We start from the raw sequence: 15,854 nt of genomic DNA, 5'->3' as shown, positions 1-15,854 counted from the left end.
GGTGAGTGGGAGAGTTCTATCAATCCCACCCCTGCTATTCCACACTACCGTTTTTCTATCTTTAAAACTTCCTAATTTCCACTGAATATTGTGAAGGACCCCTTGATCCCACTCTCTGCCCCATGAGGCCAAAAGGGCCATGGCTTACCTAGATATGCCAGGGGCTAGGCAAGCCTTTGTGCTCTACTAACTTGTTTTGTTCTTGTAGAACTACTGGGAATGGAAATAGCAGTGAAGTCTATTTGTAACATGATAAAAATGATTGCTACAGAGATGTGATAATATAGAATATACATAAAATGGTAAGAGATCGGGAACAGTCTCTGACATCTCACCACAAATAGGACTCTCCACAGGGCCTCTCAATCACTGGCCCAGAGAGAACTGAGTTGGGAAAGTGGTAGTTTGCGCAGTGAGAAAGATTATAAATCTTGTCTCATTTTATGTGGAAGATAATACAAAAGCTTGGAGAAGGAGAGGGGAAGAACAATGATTAATAGCTAGCAAGCTTGTTAAGAATGAAGCCAGCATTAAAAATAATACGGTTCAATGGATGCAGAATATTGGTAAATCAATCCCATTGTCAAGTTGGGAAAATGTCTGGAGAGAGAACTGGAAATTTACAAAATGTAACAACCCAAGAGAAAATTATTATAAAGTATTCTTCCGATGGTACACCACACTGACCAATTTGGCGAAAATAAGGAAAGACAATAATGATATCTGCTGGAAGTGTAAAAGAAGGCCAGGGACCTTATACTACATGTGGTGGGATTGTAGAGTCATAAAGAATTATTGGGGAAAAATACACAAAATTATCATGGAAGTGGTACATAAAAACATACCACTCAAACTGGAATTATATCTCTTGAATTTAACGAATGTCCTTAGAATTAAGCTATAACAAGATATAAGGAGTGTCTTGCTATGCATGATCACCACAGCAAGAGTGACTCTCGCTAGACACTGGAAATCTAAAATATACCTACAGTAGAAGAATGGTTAGGAAAATGAAATGAAATGGTAATCATGGATAGACTAATCATGTATATTAATGAGAAAACAATACAACAATATGATAATAAGTGGGGGGAAATGAAATATGAATAGAAATAAGAAATGGAAAATTTTCAGGAAAGAAATTTAAAGATAAGACCCTTTCAATGTATGGTCAGAAGGAAGAAGGAATCTTTTATACATTGTTTATATCTTGCTTTTCTTTGGAAACAGTTGTTAAACAAAGAGAAAGGAAAAACTATTATATAGTTAGCCCTCCTTATACACGGATTTTTTATAGACAGATTCAAGCATCCATGGCTTGAAAATATTTTTTAAAAAGTATACATTTCAAGTATCAAACCTTAATTTTTCCATTTTATATAAGGGGCACCATTTTGCTATGCCATTGTATTTAATGGGACTTGAGCACACACAGATTTTGTTATTCACGGGGGGTCCTGAAACCAAACTCCAACGGATAACAAGGGTCCACTGTAATGTGTTATTAGGAAGTCAATAAAGGAACAGAATGATTGAAAGAAGAGAGAAAGGATAAGGGGCATTAAGGATTGGTGGAGGGAAGGTAGTAGAGAGTAGGATAGAGTATGTATGTAGAATGTGTGTTAGGAATTTTATTAATAGAAAATGTAAATAATAAAAATTATCAATAAAAAAGAATGAAACCAGCATGAGTATAGCTGTATAAGTGGGACAATTTGGGATGCGCAGAAACATCAAACCATTAGAAGTCAAGAGATTCAAGTTTAAAGGTAAACATTTCCCCTTTGAGAAGAATATCTAGTTGTTACCGACTGTAGGTGGTGGTGCTCACCTCTGTTATTAAGCTGAAGAGACAGCATTATCAAAGACAACACTGTGATCATGTGGCCAGCATGGCTGCACAGAACACTGTTATCTTCCCACCAAAGTTTTATCTATTTAGCTACTTGCACTTTTAGGTGCTTTTGAACTGCTAGGTTGGCAGAAGCTGGGACCAGTGACAGGAGCTCACTCCGTCATGTGGCACCTGGACCTCAAACTGCTGACCTCCCAATCTTGCAAACGTGACACCTAAAAACAGTTGCGTCTGTCTCAAACAAACCCCTGACTTGGGGAATGGCTTGATAAGATGTTGGGCACTTATTTTTGTTCAAGGGATGTCTGAACAGCCTCTCTCTCCTTAAATGTTTTCTTCTCCTAACAAGCAAGGGAGGGGGGGTGTCTCCCATCTTCAAGGATGACCATGAAATTTTGGTTCTTCCTTGGGTCGACAGACAATATCTATTTTACTATAGTCAGCCCTTCATATCCAAAGATTGAACTATCCGTGGCTTGAAAATATGGTATTAAAAAAATCCCAAAAGTAAACCTTGATTTTGCCATCTTATATAAGGGACACTATTTTACTATGCCATTGTATTTAATGAGATGAGCATCCCAGGATTTTGCTATCCACAAAAGGTCCTGGAACCAAAATCCCAAAGATATCAAGGACCCACTGTATGTGGAATCAGTCTGAGACAGAGATTCTGGCCTCTTAAGTGCCAGTTTAAAAGGGTAGGTCTAAACTAATCATGAGGGGAGAAGTTTACCCTCTTCCTTTTTCCTACAACCCTGGCAGAAATTCATGATAAAGGACTAAAGAAAAACATACAATTCTTATGCTCAGGTTTTTCACAGTTATAATAAAATCACATGTAAAACCTATAAATACTCTAGTATTTACTAATATATTTTGTTTATTAAAATATTTATTAATTGCTTTTCTGCACATCAGAGCCATCAAAACATATAACAAAATAACAATATACAGAATATATAGTTTATACTTAAAATTACAAATTCTGAAAATAGTCTGCCTTTTCCATATTGTGTAATTGGGGAGGGGGGCTGCACTAAAGTAGGTAATATTCCATCATTTGACAATCAAATGCTAATGCTCAAGAGCAGATCAATATTAATAATGGAATTCAAATGCTTAGAAAGATCCAATGACTAATAGATTCAATCTGCTTAATTAACACAAGAGAGATACCGTCGGAATTCAAATCCTACTGCTACCAATTGATAATAAAATCAGTTGGCCACTAGCCAATGCCCAAAAGAATCAAAAGCAGGGTTTAACACTCACATTTCAGAAGTGTATTTGTAAACAAACAGAAGTGGTCCAGCAAGCTAAATTAAAATGTTATCTGGTACGACTGGGACAAGTTACGACGACCCTATGGATTGATTATTTATTTATTTATTTATTTACAATGTTTTGAAGTGTGAGCTGTGGGTCATCTGGACACAGCCAGCACTGGCTGAACAAATGGTCTTCACCCACTATATGATACTTAAGCACAGCTGTGGCAGTCATTATATTCTGAGGAAAAGCTGTACTTAAGAGACAGGAAAATACTAGCTAATATTTTAAACAAAGCAAGTTGCCAGGTCCATCTAGCTCAGTAATGTCTCTATAATGATTACTAGGTTTCCTGAAAATGTCAGTTTCTGAGCCCAGTGTGTGCAAAACAGGTCCTCTATCATAGCTGTGGCTGGTTTTTTTTTCCCCTCTCAAAAGTATATTGCTAAATGTAATAGTTACCCCTGTGATATTAAGCACTTTACAGAAAATCTAGTTTTACCTCCTTTGATCCACCTTTTGAATTTGTCAACAGCAGCTCGAAATATCTTGTGACTGCTCACATGGCATGACTGGAAATCAATCAATCAATCAATGCATCAATCAATCAATGTTTAATTATTTTTTAAGCAGCTTGTACCATAATAGTTTTAGGGTAAGCCCCTTCCTCCAGGCTTATTAATAGAGGCCCCGGGGGGCTTCATGTGGCCTCCAGGGCCACACTTTCCCATCCCTGAAATAAAACAACTCTGTCTAACAGAGAAAAACATCATTAATAAACCTGTGATTGCTATACAGTCTGCCTCCATAGGTGATATATATAACCATCTATCAGCACATTTTTCCCAGTACAAGATTAGTGCACTACTGATATGTCACACAGCTATACTGCTGCACAGAAAACAGCTGAGAACCAAAACCTCACACTCTGTGATATGTGGTTAAAACAGTCAGCAATTAACCATTAAGCTGATATAAATGCTTCCCATCACCCCTACTCTGATTACGTACTTGACATGCTACATAGAAAGGTTGTTTAATATGGTACTTTCCACAGATGTTTTAAAACTGCCTTCATCCTTCACTATTAAGTTATTCTGGGTAAGACTGAAAACATAATAATAATAATAATAATAATAATAATAATAATAATAATAATATGTTTTATTTATAGACCGCTATTCCGCAATGATCATAGTGGTGTACAGTAAAAATCATAATGCAATACAAAATACAAGGTGACAAAGGAGGGAGAAGTCTCGTCCTTCAGGCAGTCCCTGATGTTGCTGGGTCTGCCTGATGGCTCCCTCTGAGGCCGAGATGACAGTTGAGGAGGGAGGGGCCTCTTCCTTCAGGCAGTCCAAGATGTTGCTGGTCTGCCTGATGGCTCCCTCTGAGGCCGAGATGACAGTTGAGGAGGGAGGGGCCTCTTCCTTCAGACAGTCCAAGATGTTGCTGGTCTGCCTGATGGCTCCCTCTGAGGCCGAGATGACAGTTGAGGAGGGAGGGGCCTCTTCCTTCAGGCAGTCCCTGATGTTGCTGGGTCTGCCTGATCGCTCCCTCTGAGGCCGAGATGACAGTTGAGGAGGGAGGGGCCTCTTCCTTCAGGCAGTCCCTGATGTTGCTGGTCTGCCTGATGGCTCCTTCTGAGGCCGAGATGACAGTTGAGGAGGGAGGGGCCTCTTCCTTCAGGCAGTCCAAGATGTTGCTGGTCTGCCTGATGGCTCCCTCTGAGGCCGAGATGACAGTTGAGGAGGGAGGGGCCTCTTCCTTCAGGCAGTCCCTGATGTTGCTGGGTCTGCCTGATCGCTCCCTCTGAGGCCGAGATGACAGTTGAGGAGGGAGGGGCCTCTTCCTTCAGGCAGTCCCTGATGTTGCTGGGTCTGCCTGATGGCTCCCTCTGAGGCCGAGATGACAGTTGAGGAGGGAGGGGCCTCTTCCTTCAGGCAGTCCCTGATGTTGCTGGGTCTGCCTGATCACTCCCTCTGAGGCCGAGATGACAGTTGAGGAGGGAGGGGCCTCTTCCTTCAGGCAGTCCCTGATGTTGCTGGGTCTGCCTGATCGCTCCCTCTGAGGCCAAGATGACAGTTGAGGAGGGAGGGGCCTCTTCCTTCAGGCAGTCCCTGATGTTGCTGGGTCTGCCTGATCTCTCCCTCTGAGGCCGAGATGACAGTTGAGGAGGGAGGGGCCTCTTCCTTCAGGCAGTCCCTGATGTTGCTGGGTCTGCCTGATCTCTCCCTCTGAGGCCAAGATGAGGCCAACATGCAGGCCAACTACATCTGGAGGGCCACAGGTTCCTATCCCTGCTACACAGTTCATAAAAGATATATGCTCTCTCAGAATCAAAATACGTTTCAGGAAAGTTGACATATTGTGGTAATGTATCTATGTCTATGACACATAGTAGCATGCTATCTCACTATCTCACTATGAGCCTGTATCGTTAAACTACAGCAAGCATACCTATGCAGAATCAAATATAAGATTTGAAAACAGACCAAATAAAATGGCTTTTAATGCAGTCAAACTTTCACTTTATTACATAATGCCAGTCTTGACATTCTCCTTCTGTTTGCCAATAGAATTGATGCGGTGTGTGTGTGTAGTTTGGCACTCTAATTGCCTTTTTTTAACTGTGTTTGATTTGGGTTGAATTAATTACTACACTCTGCTAAACTGCACTTGTGAAGCAAGCATAAAAGAATATAATTAACAAGAGAGGCAGCAATGTTAGCACAATAGCAGGCAGATGCACCTATTGAAGGATAAAAATAATTACTTGAGGAATAAAGTCAGAGTACTTTGGAGATAAGATTTTATATTGCGTCATTGGTTCACTGCTGTCTTTGCTTTTCAGCGCCACGTGCTAGATTATCCAGTGGGAAACTCTTCTTTTAACCAAGCTTAGAACATTTCTAAGTGCCTCTCAAAATTGTCTGAAAACTTAACACTGCTTAAGTCTGTGTGATGCTTTAGTTTAGAATAGGATTTTAAAAACCAAACAAACAAGGCTAACATCACATCTCATTTTAACAGGAGATACTATTCCCTCATTAAAATGCCATATGTATTGCCAGTAAAATTGGAATGTCCTTTTGATTTCAAATCCCAATCTAGTCAGCTTTTTTGTGCTTTCAGGGCACTTTTCACAGTATTGGAGCAATCACCTGCATTTATCAGATGTTTTTGTTTCAAAAACAGCCAGGAGCATTCACCACTTCTGTTGAAGGAACTGCACTGACCTCAGGTTTGCTATCAGGCCAGCCTGAACGAGTTTCTTGTTAATTTATAAAGCACTACATAACTTTGCACTTGGTTATTTGGGAGACTACCTTTTCTTTACCGAACCAGTCATGGAAGTCACCTGGAGAGAATTACCCAGTGGTGCCACACTATCTGAGGTCTGTTCAGCAGTTGTTCAAGCATGGAGTTTGGAATTGTGGTAGCCACTGTGTGGAATATTTTTCCACCTGAAATTCGACATGGACTAACAATTTTTTTTACTCATGTAGTCATCTTACTCCCTATTCCAGGGACAATGTAAATCTTGTAGTTATTATGTTTATTTCATGCTTCATTTTCTGTTTTTATTTTTAAATACAGATGGAAGATGTTTGCCTGTCCAGCACGAAGTACAGCACTAGCTAGAGATACAACTAGTACTGAGAGCAGCTGACAATCGGGTACAAACAACCTTACATGACCAGGCACTGAGAGCAGGTGGGCAAGCAGCATCCTACCCTTTTCTTAAGAAGGAATTATCTACAACTTGCATATGGAAGCACAACAGTATCTACTTCTTCTGTGTCCTTGCCATAGTGTACCTTCAACTATGTAATCCAGTTGTCCAAATTTCAAGTGTGTTAACAAAATATGAAAGTTAGGAGTCCAAACACAGGACAAGGAATATGTTATTAACAATAGAGCCCTGCAGAAAAATGTTGCATTTTGGAATACTCCCAACTCCAGTTAGTGCAGCCCATTTTATCTCAGCCCACCATTTTCTGTCACATCCATGTCCATGAGGAATTGGGTTTTTTTCCCCCCTGACCTTTCCAAATATTTGCAAACCTAGGAGTTCCCCAAACATGCCACTCATTTGCCTCTTGTTCTTTAGTGGTTATCCTTTAGAATCATAGAGTTTAGCTAAAAACCTGTTGATGTTCACCACTTCAATTTATTATTAGACGGAGCGGTTACTGGATTTTAGAAACCAATCCTCCTGCCCATTTAACTCTGAGCAATGCTGTATACTAACTTTTCAGACAGTCTTTGTTCCCTTTAGTAAGTTCTTTAAAGCTTTGAAAAGAAGAAGAGGATATGGTCTAAATATTATTACAGAGAAAGTATTGATTTAAAGAATTATCATATTTCCCAAAACATATTTAAATTTTTGTTTGAACATGGAGCTTTCTGTTTCCTCGTTCCTAAAAAGTCATATGGTGACACACTACAGAGACCAGCCAAGCAATCTGACCTTTAAATGGTCTGTTTATATTAGAAAAGTACACAAGCATAATTGAGACAGCACTGATTATAAGAACCTTTCTTTATCAAAAAGTTGCTACAACAAGGATATGTTTTGCTTTCTGGAAGCAAACTCTGGCTTAACCTTTCCTTCTTTTTCTCTTTTGCTTTAAAAAGAACACAGAGAGTAACAACCAGTGACCCTTAAATCTATATGCTACTTAATTTTCCTATCAGCCAACATGTATGTTAGGCTGTGATGCATATTTTAGAATTTCATGACACTGAATTTTATAGAACCTGTTGAATGAAACCACAGCCCTATCTATTAGTCAGAACATTCCATAGGGATAAATGTGAAAACTACAATTTCAGAGACAATTTCAGAGACATCCACAACTGATGGGTCATCTGAAATTGGCTGCTATGAGTTACCCATAAAAATGTCCACCATCGTGGGCATGGCTATTTACAAATAATTTCTTAGAAGTCAAAAGGATGAGGCCAAAAAAAGGGGAATGGGAGAAAACCTCCTGACAAACTAAGTACAAAACGGAAGTTATAAGCTTTGAGACACAAAATCACTATGTTAAACTCACAGGTTTCTTCTGCAACCCTTATTTCACAAACTGATAAAGCTCAGAAATAAGAAGTGAAGTTCACTCCCAGAATCACATAGTCAACAAAGCCACTAACCATCCTTCTTGGGAATACAGGTTTTTGTAGCCCAAGTTCGTTCCTGGTACAAACTGTTCATAATACTCAAGGAAAGGTCAAAAGTCCAAATGTTCACACCAGAGATATAAAGAAAAATACTTATTTTTTAGAAAATTTCTCAACCAAGAATTGGCACCAAATATCACAAATTAGAGATTCAGATACAAATTAATTTGGGTGAATGCACAGTATTTTCATGTAAAATCAGCATACAGAAAGAGGCAGCCAAATTTTTAAAAAAGCTTATTATTGGAAGCATAATTGCATTGTAAAGGAAACACAAGAAACAACACTTGGCATCCCTTATACCTAAAACATCACTTCAGCATATCATCATAGAACATTCACCTACCCCTGTGTTTGAGAACAGATGTTCACTGCATGACAACTACTTTTAACTACACAACCACACCACATGGCAACTCTAATGCGTGTCTATACGCTCCAGGCAAATGACAAGCTAGTAAGCCTTGCTGCACTTGCTAACTTCAGGAGCAGCTGAACACTCAACTCACAGCACAAGCAGGATGTGACAGATTACCAGCCCCCTACATGGCTCAAGCTGCCACATTTTAACAGGCTGCTTTTAACCAGCGGTCACTCAACAGTTTGTGTGATCCAAATGACATCCTAAAGCTACCCTTTAAAGGTGCAACCTTAGCCAACAGAATAGAAATGGAAGGAACCACTAGGACCATCTACTGTAGTATAGTGCAACCCCCTTCAAACATGGAGATTCTGCTAACACACTTCCTGAGAGATAGCTACTCAACCTCTGTTTAAAGATCTCTACCAAAAGAGAGGTCATCACCGTTCAAGGCAGGTCATTCCACTACGAAACATGTGGAGGACAGAATGTTTCTCAGAAGGCAACCAGTTGATGAGAGAGCACAAAATTAGCAACAGGATCCTGAATCAAGAATGAGCAACAGGACCATTAATCTGTTTATGGTTCTTAATTTCCCTTAATTTTTCTCCAAGAAATGTACATTTCTGTCTGCACTTCTGTTTAACACAGACTTTCTCAAACCTTTTACCCTGGAAAAACTCCTGAAGTAATTTTGAGGTCTCTGGGAATCCCTTCAAAAAAATTATGATATCTACACCTAAATCACCATAGCTTCCAGAACCCAGCATTAATGATAGAATCACAGTGTCAATGCAACTTAAGGGGCACAACATACCAGGATAGACATGACCGGCCAACAACAACAAAATCCTCAACTAGAGGCAAGGGGAAAATAAACTTCCTATGCAATACTTCTCAACCAGTGTGACAGCAATAAGGGAAATATGCCTCCAGGTTATAGCTTGTAGAGGATAAGAGGAATCAGAAATATGTCTTGTCATCATACCCTACCTCAAGGAAGGGTTGCACCAGCCTAAACTACCAGTATTTAAAAGGTAAATTCTTAACAAAATATGTATAACCTGAAGCAAAATCACAGTCACTTCCAAAAAATTGAGTCTTAGAAAGAAATTCAATAATGTCTGCATCACAAGGTCATGAGATACGGCCAAATTATGATAGCCTCAGTTTAGTCCTCCTGGCTTCTATGAAGAGTTTAGGCTTGATTTGCTCTAGGAAACATTTATTAGTCTTTTTAGCTGTCCACAGGAGAACATTTCAAATGATTTTCTTCCTGTCATTTCTTCACTGTCCAGCTTTCACAACCATAAAGGACATGGACAGTCCTAACTTTAGTATTCAATTATCTATCTTTATGCTTCCAGATATTGTCTAGTCCCTTTTTCATCTGCCTCTGTAGTTGGAGCATAAAGTTGGATTATAGTTATATTGATAGGTTTTCCTGATACCTTATTGATATTATTTGGTCAGACCTTTAATTATATTCCTTGACTATTTTTGCAACATCTCTCTTCACTGTTGATACCACTCCATCTCTTCTTAGATTTTCATTCCTGAGTAAAAACACTGTGTAATTACAAAGGCTCATAAAACTGAGTCATTAAAACTTCTTTCAAAAAAATGCATCTGGTTTTATAGGGATTTGGCATTCTAAATCTAAGTGACCTTAAATTTGCTCCATCACCTCAAGCTGTTTCACAACTTTCTTTGATGTTTCTATGTTGTAATACATGACTGAATGAAATGATCCTGTAAAGACCTTTCCTGCAAAGAGTAAGGAAGGTGTTAGAGTATTTCAGTAAGGGTACAAAACACACTGCAGAAATAATCCAGTTTGAAACCACTTCAACTGCCTTCGTTCAATGCTAGGAAATTCTGGGAACTGTAGTTTTGTGAGACATTTTGCCTTCTCTGTCAGAGACCTCTGGTGCCATAATCAACTACAGTTCTCAGGATTCCCTAGCACTGAGCCAGAGCAGTTAAAACAGTCTCAAACTGGATTATTTCTGCAATGTGTTTCAGACCAGACTTTCAAAACACTTTAAAGAATGTCCCTACTGAATCTGACCTGTGACCTAGTGTCGTCTATGACATCCAAGATCTAGACCCTACATGATATATGTTAATGACAGTCCCATCTAAAGTCAATGAAGACAGGCTGTACAAATATTATTATCACACACCTGGAATCTGGTATTATTATATATATTAAACTATAAGTCGAGAAATTTAGGCCCCAAAATGGACTACAAAATCATGAGTCAACTTATATATGGGACAATAAGGTAATACTGCTTATAAAGTTCCTAAAAGAAGTACCCACCCTTCTCTCATAGCCAGGGATCTTCAAACAGCTCCTCCTTTGAGTCCCCGCACGCTCTCCTCTGTGTGTGTGTGTGTGTGTGTGTGTGTGTGTATCTTATCCCTCCGCCTTCCCTCACAGCCAGAGCTAACAAACAGTTGCTGAGGCAAGGGAGAAAGAGAGGGGGGGGGGTCTTGTACCCTGTTTTGCAAGCTATGAGCCTTGGAAATACAGTCAGCTCTTCTTATACACTGATTTTTTTATACACGGATTCAAGCATCCATAGTTTGAAAACGTTTAAAAAAGTATAAATTTCAAATATCAAACCTTTTCCATTTTTTTATAAGGGACACCATTTTGCTATGTCATTATATTTAATGGGGAAAAACTGGGAGGTGATACCCTAAACTGAAACAACAAATGTGCAGACAAAAAGTCTAGGGAAAATGAAAATAGGAAACACTGTAATTTTATTAGAACACTATGTTGCAATGGGTGCTAAAAGGATAAAATAAATTTAAAAAGCATAAAGTATATGCAATCCTGAAAACAAACAGGCTTATGCTGGCCTGTAAGCCACGCCCTAACAAACAAGACTAGTGATACCAATCAGTACTAGGCTAGTAAACTGCACATCCCGAATAGTAAAGCTAAACATAAGGAGGTGTCAGACATACAAAATACCAATGCGATGGTAGATAAATTTCTTTGCACCTCTCAGTAAAAAATTACTGTATTTTCTGGCATATAAGACTACTTTTTAGCCCAGGAAAATCTTCTCAAAAGTTGGGGGTCGTCTTATATGCGGGGTGTCATCTTATAGGGCAGGTGCTGAAACTTCTGAGCCGGACTGGAGAATCTGCAGTCGCCACATATGTAACTGAAGAGCGGAGCAAGCTCCAGGTGTCTGGCACACCCGGGGTATGGAAAAAAGAGCTGTGTTTGCAATACCGCTCTGATAGTCTTGGAGACAGGGAGGGCTGGGCAGGCAGGGAGGGCTGACCAATCCAAGCAGGCTTTGTATACAAGTTTTCCTGCTAAGTAACCGGAATGTCATAAGCATTTGAATTAAAATTACCATATTGAAATCAAATCTGATGTTTTTTTTTAATTTTTATTTGGTTGGCATTGGAAGAGGGGTAGTGTTATACGGCGAGTATATCCCAAACTCTGTATTTTAACTGGAAAAGTTGGGGGTCGTCTTATAATCCCAGTCGTCTTATATGCCGGAAAATATGGTAAAAGGGATAACACAGTACGCCCATTACAATTGGAAAGTGAGCAAACAGAGACCAAACACGTTTCGACTAAGCGTCTTCGTCAGTGGTCATGGAAAACGAATATAGCAGCCTTGTAATCTGAAGCAATCAACAGTAATGAACTGAGAGATGTAAGAGATGTTTCCAAAACCAGGAATTTATTGTAATTTATGACCAGTGAAACTGTAATAAACTCTTCAGCAAAACACAATTCAGCAGAAACAGTTGGTTCATCTAGACCATTGCTTTCCCCATGAGATGAAAGGGTCTTCTTGCCTCAACACTGCTATGTACAACACTATGTAAAACTAGTAATCAAACTTTATGCAACATTTGGATACTTCTTATAAACATCAGCATGGCTGAAGTTGTCATTAGCTGACATTTAAACCATTATACAACACTGGCTCTATCTGTCCAATGCATATCTGGATACATTCCACACTTTAATCAAATACAGCTAACATTCTCCATGCTTGACCAAAAATTTAGGCCTTCTTGCCGTCCACTTTCTTGGCCTCACGGTGGAGAGCACGCTTGTTCGCTAGTGTCCTGCTCTGCTGTTTCTTGTATATCATCACTTGTACCACTTACTTTCCTGTCTCTCCTACTTCCTCCCTTGACTCATCTCATGCCCTGATGGAGCACCTCTCACTTGCCTCTTGTGTTCTGCTGCTCACACTACTCCATCTCACATTTCTTCTACTCTTTATGTCACCTTACACCTGCATGATGCATTCTGTGTTTTCTTCTTGTGTGCTGCCGCTCACACCACTTGGCCTTCTATCTTTCTTGCTCCCTCCTTGCCTAATCTTATACCCTTGTGGTGCAGCCCTTGTATGCTTTATGCACTCTGTTGTTCATAAAGCTCACTCTCACTTCCCTCATGCTGAAATTCCTAGGCAAGATTTTTTTTCTTGTAGAAATATTTGAGAGAAGAATGTCCCCACCATCTTGCCCCATGTTTAGGCTTGCTTTTTTTAAAATGAAAATTGGAATCCAGGCCAAATGATGATCAAAACAGGCATTGGTCACTATCCCTAGTACCCAGTAGAATAAAGATATCTGAGTGATATGGCAGCCCTAGAGAAAGATTCCTCCTTACTCTCAAAAAGCATCTAAGTGGTAGAATAGCCTCTAGCTGGATGCCATATTATCCAAGATTCTTATACAAAGGATGCCAGGAAATGTCTCTGCTAGCCACTAGACTCTGCAGGGCTTTTCACTGTGTACTTAGATAACACATCCGCTTATAATCATTTCCACTTCACATGAACACTAAGTAATCATGGATTAGATAGTGTTTCATCCAAATCAATTGTTCGTCCTTTTTCCCATGGCAGAATGTATCTAGCTATACAACCCTATTCTAATGACAACAGGGATACTGGAATAAATTTAGGGGTTTGCCTATAGCAGCGCAATAATACAGATAAGCCAGTTAACTCAGTGCAACTTGGGAAGCAAGTTAACTCAGTGCAACTTGGGATGCTGTGTACCCTCTGCTATAAGTTTATAAGATTGAACAAGGGAAGACTTAATTTTGCAAAAATGTCTTGTTTCCTTGGAGTCTCAGTCTGATGGGTCTTTGAAACACACTGTGGAAACAAACACAAATCCCCACTAGGTCAGATTTGGAACAAGTGTGAGATACTCTAATTAAGATAATAATCAAGAGCAGGCTTTTCATTATGCTTGGTGAAGAGGAAACCAGATTCCCTCGCACCCACTCAGCTTTTCATTAAGCTTTCAAGGGCTTACCAGGTCCCTTCATGTAAGTTCACACTATCACTTAATATTCATATAGCATTTATAAATAAATGGCTAATCTTTATACCTGGCTTGCAAGTTACAAAAATATCATTCTCATATTGTGGAAGCATAGCAGAGGCTGATATGCCAGCTTGCTAGAAAGTAGAGGTTCATGGAAGAGGTAACAACTGAACTGGAGACTTCCTGGTTCATATCCATTGCCATTTCATTATACAGTACCAGATCTGCTAACTAGAGAGGGATACATTCTTAGTTACACAGAGGAACTGAAAAATATTATACATTGTCTTTCTTATAAAAGCAGTTATCTAATGTATGAGAAACAGAGGAACTTCTTCTGCTAGCCATAAAAAAGTTAGTAATATACATATATAAACATGTAGCTATACATGTAAAATATGTGTCCATACACGTGAAAAAGTTAACTCTGAAATTTGACAAGATAGGTATTCATTAATCAAGAGTGCTGCACTCCAATAACTTGTACCAATGATCATTCCAACCTTTGTATATTAACTGTTTCTGAGTTATTTAGTGATATGCTGAAAATCATGGCTGTTCTTATAAAATATGAACCTCTACTAGTAAAGGAAAGAGCCAGTGTGGTGTAATGGTTTGAGTCTTGGACTACAATTCTGGAGACCAGGGTTTGAATCCCAACTTTGCCATGAAAACTCACTGGGTGACTTGGACAAGTCACATACTCTCAGCCTCACAGGAAGGCACTAGCAAATTGACTCTGAACAAATTTTGCCAAGAAAATATGTTGATGTAGAGTCACCATAAGTTGGAAGTAACATGAAGGCACACAAGAACAACTAGAAAAGGAATTCTTAAGATTTGTATCACATACATGTGGTAAATCTGGGTTTTGTGCTATGGACGATTTCCAACTTTTTGAACTGTTTAACACATTTCAGATTTAAAGAGTGTGTTGTAGGCTTACCAGGTCCCTTCATGGAGGGTCAGTCACAAAATGTTTATTTCCTAGAAAGAAATGGGGCTAAAAGAAAAGTAATTTGCCCAAGTGGTATCCGAGTCTCAAAATATAAAATCCACAGCTTTCCACGGTAATACCAATTTTACAGAAGGCAAGCAAATCACAGCAAAATTTCACAGGGAAACCCAGGGCAGGGGCAGACAGGAAAAGGCCCACAAAAGGCACACCACACTGAAACCAAAACCAGACAAATACAGCTACAGACAGACAGCTGCGGACTTGCACTCTGTCATGAAGTTCCACTTTAAAAAGGAATGCATGAAGGACTGAGGCTGGGCACTGTGTCAGCTGTTTTGCTTTAGGCTCCAATCAAAAAAATATTTGTATGTGGGAAATACACAACCATTTTTTGTACATATGTCAATAAACATACCACAATTACCTACATTGAAACAAATCTGAAAACCATTAGCAGCGTCTATAAACCATTACACCAGTGTTTCTCAAATTCTCTAATGTGGAGGACCGGCAGGTTGTTGTTTTTCCCAATATGCCAGGAACCTGTACTATATTTTACCCATCAGCTACAACTGTTTCTTTCTTTCATTAAATCAAATAAAGAAATAAAACTATCAACTGGGAGCAGACAGCTCTCACATTGGTGCTGGTCCAAGGAATACCACTTTGAGTGGCACTGTTGTGTATGTTTGTGTATCTTCAAGTCACCTGTCAAATTATGGTGACCCCATGCATTCCATAGGAGATGGGATCTGGGGCCTTTCATGTGGTTTAGACCTTTTTACACCACTTTACCTCATTCATGAATATTCTACAGTACATTGGAAGTAACAGTGGCAAATGGAGGTAGAAGGATATTCTAAGCAGTTTCATATCATTAT

At 39.4% G+C, this 15,854-nt stretch overlaps 1 protein-coding gene across 8 annotated transcripts in view; it reads right to left on the bottom strand.

The window, feature by feature from the left end:
* The window catches only part of LOC149313473 (EH domain-binding protein 1-like), a 318,359-nt gene that overhangs the window by 286,009 nt on the left and 16,496 nt on the right, over positions 1-15,854 (bottom strand). The window lies entirely within an intron of this gene.

Source organism: Sceloporus occidentalis, unplaced genomic scaffold (genome assembly GCF_023333645.1).
Source record: "Sceloporus occidentalis isolate IW3139 unplaced genomic scaffold, rSceOcc1.0.p SCAF_4, whole genome shotgun sequence".
NCBI classification, from domain to species: domain Eukaryota; kingdom Metazoa; phylum Chordata; class Lepidosauria; order Squamata; family Phrynosomatidae; genus Sceloporus; species Sceloporus occidentalis.
The sequence above is the reverse complement of the archived record's forward strand: the minus strand, read 5'-3'. Positions and strand labels throughout refer to the sequence as shown.